The sequence below is a fragment of the Schistocerca americana genome, chromosome 9, assembly GCF_021461395.2.
Source record: "Schistocerca americana isolate TAMUIC-IGC-003095 chromosome 9, iqSchAmer2.1, whole genome shotgun sequence".
Lineage (NCBI taxonomy): Eukaryota > Metazoa > Arthropoda > Insecta > Orthoptera > Acrididae > Schistocerca > Schistocerca americana.
In genome coordinates, this window is record NC_060127.1 from 49870727 (window position 1) to 49881813 (window position 11087).

Below are 11087 nucleotides of genomic sequence, written 5' to 3' on the forward strand. Positions count from 1 at the left end.
TCGTGCAGTACGACCTCTGGCACAGTCAATCTTGATCCAACTCCGTTGTTCCTGTTTCGAAAACATAGTGACACCGTTACGTTAGACCGCTCGCTCACAAATGACTGTGTTTCCCTCGATTGTGCGCACGCCAGGACGTGGGACGGGCGAGTCTCTTTGCTCAGAGGTAAGGTAGGTACAGTGGTAACTCGATTAACGTCATCTTCGGGACCGTGGTCGTGACGGGTGAGCGAATAGACGGATAACAGAAACACTGTATTCCTCCAAAACATAACCTCAATCAATTATTTTATGTATAGATATATATCACTCTCACAGTAATATAATAATATTTCGGAGCCAAAACAAATTAAACACGATTGTAATAGCAAATAAAACTATTTATTACACGATAAAAACGTCCATACGGTAGCTACAAAAGTTGCAAAATACGTAATGTACAGTGAGCAAGCAGTAAAGGAAACAAAAGAAAAATTCGGAGTAGGTATTAAAATCCATGGAGAAGAAATAAAAACTTTGAGGTTTGCCGATGACATTGTAATTCTGTCAGAGACAGCAAACGATGTGGAAGGGCAGTTGAATGGAATGGACAGTGTCTTGAAAGGAGGATATAAGACGAACATCAACAAAAGCAAAACGAGGATAATGGAATGTAGTCAAATTAAATCGGGTGATGCTGAGGGAATTAGATTAGGAAATGAGACACTTAAAGTAGTAAAGGTGTTTTGCTATTTGGGGAGCAAAATAACTGATGATGGTCGAAGTAGAGAGGATCTAAAATGTAGACTGGCAATGGCAAGGAAAGCGTTTCTGAAGAAGAGAAATTTGTTAACATCGCGTATAGATTTAAGTGTCAGAAAGTTGTTTCTGAAAGTATTTGTATGGAGTGTAGCCATGTATGGAAGTGAAACATGGACGATAAATAGTTTGGACAAGAAGAGAATAGAAGCTTTCAAAACGTGGTGCTACAGAAGAATGCTGAAGATTAGATGGGTAGATCACGGAACTAATGAGGAAGTACTGAATAGGATTGGGGAGGAGAGACGTTTGTGGCACAACTTGACCAGAAGAAGGGATCGGTTGGTAGGACATGTTCTGAGGCATCAAGGGATCACAAATTTAGCATTGGAGGGCAGCGTGGAGGGTAAAAATCGTAGAGGGAGACCAAGAGATGAATACACTAAGCAGATTCAGAAGGATGTAGGTTGCAGTAGGTACTGGGAGATGAAGAAGCTTGCACAGGATAGAGTAGCAAGGAGAGCTGCATCAAACCAGTCTCAGGACTGAAGACCACAACAACAACAACAACAGTACTGCACTGTATTATAAACTTACAGGTGAAATACTGTAGTTTATCTAGCTTGGAAATAGTCAGTCAATTTCTTCTGCCTTTTTGATGTTCGCGCTTTCATCGCGGCAATATTCCGTATTTTTCGGAGCAGTAGTGCCTGCGTTGCATTAGCCTCTCCTTGACTTTCAAACCATTCTATACTCTTGTACAGCATTGTTTCGGCCTCTGAATGGCTAATAGTTTGTTTTTCTTCATGGTTTGAACACTCGTCTTCATCAGCTCCCTTCTTCTTCTTCTTTGGTGGCACTTAACGCTGGCAACAATTTCGTCATCACTCAAAATTTGAAAACCCCCGTCCACTTTGTGACACTCTAACCACTCTGATACTTCTTCTGACGTCAAATTTATGCTGATTTGTAAGTTATTGCACAAATTGACCATCTCGTAGTGTAAAATATTAGTCAATAAAGCTTATTCAAGAGGAAAACACGTAATACGGCACAGCCCGCTAGATACACTGCGACAGTTACAGTCTTCTCGCCACAACTGGAAACCGATCCAGTGGTGATTGTTGACTCACAAGTGAGACAAAGACAAGAAAAGGGGGAGATGTGTTAGCACGTCAACTGAAGGTCATGTGTACCATTCTACGGCGGGCGGGTACATTCACTTCCCACTAAAATGGAGTAAATAAACAAAGCGAACGCGTCACTGCACCTTAGAGCATTCTGTTGTTAACAGTATTATTATGCTGTTACAGCAGTGACGGTTAACAGAAACTGGCGGTTTAAAGAGTGACGGTTAATCGAGTTTTTACTGTATGTCAACAACGTGTGCTGTCTGCGACAATAGTAGATTCCATTGCATAGTATCTCAACAGTAGTGTTGCCACTACTTAAGTTCCAATCTACGTACATTTAAGTCTTAATAGTAGTTATAGATTTGTCTTTGCTCTTCTGATTCCAAAACTTCTTCATCCTTTCCGACTTGGCTGCCCTTTCTTTATCAGTTATGGTGCATTTTTGTGCGTAAATGTCTTTAATTTAAATCTCGTGTCACTGTCTTTCAGGATCTTCTTCTCTCCTCTGCCTTCAATTTGTTGCAATGTCAAGCCTAACTCGCCTAAATCATCTTGAACTTCTTTGAACCAGTTGCTCTTGGTCTTTTTTTTTTTTTTCTTTGTGCGACGGAGGGTGCTGGGTCGTTTGGAGCCTGGTTCCTCGGGTGTGCGGGATAGGGTTTTTGATTGGGGGCACCATTCATTTTCATAATGGGGACTCACTTTTCCAAAAGTAGGTGAGGTTGTTTCAGTAGCCGGGTTTCTGATTGTCTAGAAATGTACCAGAAAAAAGCGTTGTGTTAATTACTGACTCAGTTTCTTGGTGCACAACTTCGTTAGGTAGTAGTCGTCACTGTCCCTCTACTTGGTATTTTTTGTTTATAACTGTTCTAAGGATTCTTCTGTCTGCCCTCTGTAGTTTGTCTATGGTTGATTTGATGTTTATCTTGAACAGTGTTTCACCAGCATAGGTTGCTTCAGGTTTAATAGCAGTGTGGTAGTGTCTGAGTTTTTCGTTTATCGAGAGAGATTTCTTCTTGAATGTTGGCCAGGTGATATGTTGTGCTTCTTTCAGTTTAGTTGTTCTGCTTTCTAGTGACATTTTCTCGTTTGAATTCCAGCTTATAACCTCCCCAAGATATTTGAATTTATTTACAATTTTTATTTGTTGTTATCATTCAGTGTAATGGCTGGTGTTTCAACCGTGAAGGATGGCATCATTTCTGTCCTTTCAAACGAGATCCGTAGTCTGACTTTTGTCGCTATTTTTTCGGGTTCTTCAATTTGGTGTTTAACCTCTTCCACGCTATTTGCGAGCAGCCTAGATCATCAGCAAAGGCCAGGCAATTGAGTTTGATATTTCTGCCAATCTTGACCTTTGGCTGGCATTTCTTATTCCACTCTTCCATGAATTTCTCCAGTGCGCAGTTAAATAGTAGTAGTGAGAGATCATCTTCCTGTAGAATTCCCATCCAGATTTCAAAAAAATGGTTCAAATGGCTCTGAGCACTATGGGACTTAATTTCTGAGGCCATCAGTCCCCTAGAACTTAGAACTACTTAAACCTAACTAACCTATGGACATCACGCACATCCATGCCCGAGACAGGATTCGAACCTGCGACCGTAGCGGCCGCGTGGTTCCAGACTGTAGCGCCTAGAACCGCTCGGCCTCCCCGGCCGGCCATCCGGATTTCAAATGATTCAGATAGTTCCCCTCTGAATTTAACTTTTGATTTAGTATTCTTAAGGGTGAGTCCAATAATATTAACGAGTTTCAGGTGCAATACAAATTCCGCGAGAATTTTAAGTACTCTCACGACGGAAACTGTCATATGCTTTCTTGAAGTCAACAAAAGTGGTGACCAACTTCTTGTTTCTCACTCTTTGATGTTTCATGATCCACTTAAGGCTGATAATTTGATCTGGGCCGCTTCTTCCAGGACGAAATCCTCCTTGATATTCTCCAAGTTCTTGGTCGAGTTGTTCCTGAATTCTTGTAAAGATAATTCTGGACATGATCTTATATGTGACATCTAGCAGCGATACCCCTTGATAGTTGTTTGGATCCGATCTATCACCCTTTTTGTGCAGTGGGTGGATTATAGCTGTGTTCCACTCTTTCGGCATTTTTTCAGAATTCCAGATGTCTACTATGTGCTTATGGAGGTTCTGAACTGTTTGTTTATTCGATTTCTCCCACAGCTCTGCGACCAGTTGATTTTCCCCTGGTGCTTTGTGGTTCTTGAGCCACCTAGTTGCTTCAATCACTTCACTGAGATCTGGTGGTGTAATTTTGTCTGGATGTGTTTTGTTCTTTGGATGTGGTTCGAAACCTAGGTATTCTTTTGGTTCCTCGGCATTTAGTAATTTTTTGAAGTGATCAGCTAGAATGTTGGCATTGTCTTGATTAGTGTGCGCTAGTTTCCCATTTTTATTTTTTATCATGAGTGTGGGTGGAGTATACTTCATTGATATTTTCTAAATGTCCTATAATAGTCCATTGTTTTATGTTGTTTGAATGACTCCTCTATGAAGTTTGGGGCCGTTTGTCTTCTGGCGTACTGGATTACAGCATTAGAAGAAAATAAAATTGATAAGAGTAAGTGTATTGCATTTTGCGGTGACAATGCCAACACTAATTTTAGAGGAATGCGACAAGCAGGTACAAACAATGTATTTGCTAGACCGAAAAGTGAAGTAAACAGAAAATCTTTTAGGAGTCTGCTGCCCTGCTCACGTAATACATACACAATGCTGCCAAGACAGCCACTGACGTAATGAGCGTTGACGTAGAAACCTTTACAGTTAAACTTTTCAATTAATTTTTCATACACACAGCACGAACGGAGCGTCTAAAGGAGTTTTGTGAGTTTGTGGACATAAAGTATCTCGCATTTCTGTCACAACAAAAAACAAGGTGGTTATCTTTGTTTGTATAAGGCTCTTAAATCATTCTTTCTCTTAGAAGAAAAGGCACCTAAATTTCTGACAACCCTGTTCCAGAATTGCGTTAACGGAAGCATATCTGCGGTTCCTGCATAGTTAGTTGAGTGTGTTTCAGAGACAAATACTTATAGAAGTAGCTGCGATTTTGTAAAATACTAGCAGAACCACAGAACATCGTAAAGAAGAAAGTTTTATTCCACTCATAGTGACGTCTCTCTTGCAGAACAGCGAGGTTGTATTAACAAGTGAAATTCAAAAATTTCATGTTGATGGAGAACAATTTTATGAAATGTGTACGGCTCATTTAGAAAAATGGTCAACAAATCTCAGTGAGTTTTTCATTTTTAAACGGATGTTGCTGGACGTAGAACCTGAGTGAAGCAATGTGACAAGGACCACAACATTTGTAAAAGGTAGATGATTGTCAGTAGATGATAGTTTATTGTTTGACCAGTTTTCTTTACTCAAGCAGTTCACTAAATCAGAAATCAACAAAAATTGCGACAACTGGGATAGTAAATCATGTCAGGAGAAATGGACCTATGTCTTTCAACGGGTGACAATCCTAACACTAATTTTAGAGGAATGCGACAAGCAGGTACAAAAAATGTATTTGCTAGACCGAAAAGTGAAGTAAACAGCTCGTACAAAATAGATACGTGATTCAAAGTTTTAACGATCTTCAAAGTAGTCACCAGCATTGTGCATAACCCGTTTCCAGCGATGTGGAAGTCGTAGGACACTCTTAGGAGTGCCAGTTGTGTCGACAGTTCGAGCGGCGCGGTCTATTGCCGGACGAATTTGTAGCAGTTCTGAAGCCAATGCCGTGAAGTGGTTTCCTTCAGTCTTCTGTCTCTATGCTATTCATTTTTGTAACACAACCTATGACCAGCTTAGAGACAGAAGTGATGACACTTTCTGCAGGACCTGACCATCAATTTGCAGGACAATGCTCAAGCACGTACAGTACAAGCTGTTACTGATTTGTCTGACTGATGGGGCTGCTAAGTGCTATACCACCTACTGCACTCCCCTGACTTAAACCCTCGTGAGTTCAACTGGATTTTTAGACTGAAGGAAACACTTCACGGCATTCGTTTCAGAACTGCTACAAATTCGCCGGGCAATAGACAGCACCGCTCGAACTGTCAACACAACCGGCACTGATAAGAGTATTCTACGACTTTCACATCGCTGGCAACAGGTTATACACAGTACTGGTGACTACTTTGGAGGTCAGTAAAACTTTGAAGCACGTATCTATTTTGTACGAGCTGTAAATAAATAGTTCCTACTATTGAAGTTCCAAACCTCGTAGTAAGCGCGAGAGCATTGCGGAGATGCTAAACGCGCTCCAGAGGTACACACTACAAGTGAGGTGTTGTCCATACCAGAGGGGTTTACTGTAGCAATTCCGAGGGGGTACGTTCCGATGACAACATAGTACTTCCCTCCGATGAGCTGTGTTGCCGTCTGTCAGCACATGATGTCGCTTTGGCACAACCAGTGGTCCTCCCTTCATGGGAACAAACTCTGGGGAATTGAACCTCTCCCAGTGGCTTGGACGACCTCCTTTCGGCCCTCCCGCCGCAGGGAGATAATTTCAGCTATGCTTCAATTCTTTTATCTTGGCGGCTCGCGCATGCCCGCCCACACGGGGAGGATTGCTGCGTTGCCAGTTGCACGCGCCAAGAGAAGCAGCGCCATAGTATAGTATAGTTCGCAAACTTACATTTAGGGTGGAGGGCGCAGTTTATGAAGTGAAGCCACCACGGCCGCATTAACCCTTTCGCTACCTTAGAGACGTGCTCCCCGCATTTCGCGCTGTGCCCGATTTTGTCATCACTGCACTGCTCGCCTGTGCAGACACATGGTGTTCCGACTGCTTTGACACACTTATCATTCGATTTCACAAAAACTATTTGGCCCAAAAATTTGATTTTTACACATCTTCTTGACTGATACCTTCCCCCCATAAATGACTTAATTTTGTTTCGACGTTCAACGCAGTTATTGTGCAGCATTAAATGTAGTAAACCATTGCACGAAATTTTGAAGAGTTTGCAGTGGTAAAAGTCCACAGCGTATACTTTCCGTATGGATAATTTTAGTTGCCACTAGAAATTTCAAAAAATTACAGTAAAACGAATAAAATTCATGAAGTAAGACACTTCGATATTGTTTTTAAATAAAGAAAATATTGAGTACCGAACAAGATCTGAACTCGGAAACTTTTGCTTAGCAGCCAAACACCTTAACTGTTACACTAACACAACTCCTCATTCAATACAATTCCTGGAGTATTTTAAAGAATTAAGCAAAATACCGACAAACACTGTTGGTATGACTATGAATTACTCACGTTTCGTCGAAGTGCAATAGGAAATAAACAGTTACCGCTGTTCTTTATTGCAAAAAAGCGGTTAGTGAGAATGAATTTCCTTGCTATCGCCTGAATTAGAAGGCTTATTGCTTGTTTGGTTTAATTAATTAATAGAATATGAAACAGTTGGTATAAAGAATGCTTTTTCCAAACTTTCTTTTATAGAAAGTCTGCTATCTATTCATTACTTTTGTTCATTTACTTTATTTATGACTGACCATTTCTAAAACTGAAGACACTCGTCCGTGCTCTGCACTGCAGTCGAGCTCTGGCAACGTCGTTCTCTGTTCATTGGCTGACTGTGTTTTGTGACGTCAGATGCGCAGAACGAACCTAAACTCGGCCGCCGTCGTAAATGACGCGCACTTTAGGTTGTGTATTGGGCTGTGTCTTTTTACCCACCACCATTTGTAAAGCGCCGATCTCCCACCACTGTGTGCTCACTGTCCTCAACCTTTGACAGTTCGCCATTTCCTGATGGAATGCCCTTTTTTTAACCACTTACGCTCTAATTTATGTTTGCCGTCTGAGTTAGCGGCCGTTTTAGCGAACGACGCACTGGCTGTCGACCACGTTTTACTTTTTATCCGTCGCAGCAATATGACGAAGGCCATTTAATCTTTACTTCAGCAACTCCGTTGTCTTTATGGCGTATTTTATGGCCCTTTCTCCAAGAGGAAGTCCCTGTTTTTAGCTTAACGTGTAGTCACTTTTAACTCCTTTTTCGTCTCCATGTTCTACAATTCTGACAAGGGCGCGTATGACCTCAGTTGTTTTTGCGCCCTAAAACAACACAGGTCATGCGTAACGACCGCTACGAGAATATCCGAGAAGTTGGAGATAATATGAAGATCCACCGACGCGCCACTGCTGAGTGGAGCAGGGAAGGGGTCATAGAAAGTGGTAACAGAAGTACGCACACTCACACAACGTAAAGCCGTCGGCACACGGACCGCGCTGTCGAACGTGAACGTTGAGCGTGCCAAGTTCAACGTGCTGCTGAACGCTCTGGAACGATGCGACTTGTGCGTACGGTACGTGGACCCCGACGTGGTATACGCGATCGCAACGCACTCCAGCGGCAGTTGAGGGATGTTTCTAGTTCGTAAATCACGCTGTTTACTCAACGGGCGAGCGTAAAATTCCCACGTTAGCTCTATTAAAACGCACATTTCCTCCATCGTCCACAAAAAGGAAAGTACCATGTCCAATCAATAAGGACGCAGGGTTGTAAAAGTTCCATTACAAACAGTGCGGTACAAATTCGAAATACTTCTCCGCATAAGATAAACATTATTTCATCATTCCCATATTTTAGTAAAACCCCAAGGTCAGTCTTACTTGATCACTGTTCCTACCCAGTAGCAGAATCTTTGCAAGATGTGAATTACGAAGCGTAAAAGAAAAGGGAGCAAAATATCTTTATACAAGTAGCGCAAGCTGTCTTGTAGATTAAGCCAATCGAACAAAGTGACCCCTCAAAAAAAAGGTGAACTTATATTTACATAACATCAAATATTATAGTATATACGTATTTTTTTAAAATCTCATTTTGTTCGTATTCGTTCATTGTATCTGCTCTGGGCGGACGTCGAAAGACACACATTTCAGTTCGTTGTTGTCGCACACTGAGCCACTGCGCCAGTACGCCAAACCAACAACACATTCCTGGTATCTAATCATATTGTTTTACCCCTTTCTGGAAACCTTACTCGTAGCTATGTTACTAATTCAAATTTAATTATAACAAATTGACCAAGAACAATGCGTTTTGGGTGGATCTTCAGTGTGTCGTTGTCTTCAAATAGCCTACTCTCATAACACGCAAGTTACAATAATTCTTTTTCCACGAATATGATGGTTCTCATTATTTTATTGGAACGAATCACACAGTTAACAACGGATTTTCCAGTGATTCTCAATTTGCTGGTGCTCAGAAACGGCATATGTACGAGGTTATTACAAATGATTGAAGCGATGTCACAGCTCTACAATAACTTTATTATTTGAGATATTTTCACAATGCTTTGCACACACATACAAAAAATCAAAAAGCTTTTTTAGGCGTTCACAAATGTTCGATATGTGCCCCTTTAGTGATTCGGCAGACATCAAGCCGATAATCAAGTTCCTCCCACACTCGGCGCAGCATGTCCCCATCAATGAGTTCGAAAGCATCGTTGATGCGGGCTTGCAGTTCTGGCACGTTTCTTGGTAGAGGAGGTTTAAACACTGAATCTTTCACATAACCCCACAGAAAGAAATCGCATGGGGTTAAGTTGGGAGAGCGTGGAGGCCATGACACAAATTGTGATCATGATATCCACTACGACCGATCCATCGGTTTTCCAATCTCCTGTTTAAGAAATGCCGAACATCATGATGGAAGTGCGGGGAGCACCATCCTGTTGAAAGATGAAGTCGGCGCTGTCGGTCTCCAGTTGTGGCATGAGCCAATTTTCCAGCATGTCCAGATACACGTGTCCTGTAACTTTTTTTCGCAGAAGGGAAAGGGACTGTAAACTTTAAACCGTGAGATTGCACAAAACACGTTAACTTTTGGTGAATTGCGAATTTGCTGCACGAATGCGTGAGGATTCTCTACCGCCCAGATTCGCACATTGCGTCTGTTCACTTCACCATTAAGAAAAAATGTTGCTTCATCACTGAAAACAAGTTTCGCACTGAACGCATCCTCTTCCATGAGCTGTTGCAACCGCGCCGAAAATTCAAAGCGTTTGACTTTGTCATCGGGTGTTAGGGCTTGTAGCAATTGTAAACGGTAAGGCTTCTGCTTTAGCCTTTTCCGTAAGATTTTCCAAACCGTCGGCTGTGGTACGTTTAGCTCCCTGCTTGCTTTATTCGTCGACTTCCGCAGGCTACGCATGAAACTTGCCCGCACGCGTTCAACCGTTTCTTCGTTCACTGCAGGCCGACTCGTTGATTTCCCCTTACAGAGGCATCCAGAAGCTTTAAACTGCGCATACCATCGCCGAATGGAGTTAGCAGTTGGTGGATCTTTGTTGAACTTCGTCCTGTAGTGTCGTTGCACTGTTATGACTGACTGATGTGAGTGCATTTCAAGCACGACATACGCTTTCTCGGCTCCTGTCGCCATTTTGTCTCAGTGGGCTCTCGAGCGCTCTGGCGGCAGAAACCTGAAGTGCGGCTTCAGCCGAACAAAACTTTATGAGTTTTTCTACGTATCTGTAGTGTGTCGTGACCATATGTCAATGAATGGAGCTACAGTGAATTTATGAAATCGCTTCAATCATTCGTAATAGCCCTGTACATATAGGCTTGAAATGAATGCCAATAGTCCGCAGCTCGTGGTCGTGCGGTAGCGTTCTCGCTTCCTACGCCCGGGTTCCCGGGTTCGATTCCCGGCGGGGTCAGGGATTTTCTCTGCCTCGTGATGACTGGGTGTTGTGTGATGTCCTTAGGTTAGTTAGGTTTAAGTAGTTCTAAGTTCTAGGGGACTTGTGACCATAGATGTTAAGTCCCATAGTGCTCAGAGCCATTTGAATGCCAATATGGCACCTTACAACTCTGTACTGAAGGGAGACGGAGTGCTTGTGACGTAGGTGGCGTTGTGTCATCTCGTTGGTCAACGCTCAGACGCACGCTCAGAATATCTGACATGCCAGGTATTGCTCTGCACGTTCGGAAAGACTCCCGAACGTGCTGTTCCACGCTGTGACGTTAAAAACTCAGCACGCTCAATGTTCGGATGCACGGTCCGTGTGCCGACGGCTTAAGGTGGCTTGCAGGGTACATGTTAGTTTAGATAACAGCTGGCACCCACTTTCACTTTCCATTAGAGACGGTGAGGATGTTGTTGTACATCGGGGCTGCGCTTTCTTTCCTGTTCTGTGACCTTAACAGCCGGTCAATTGCAACACGTCT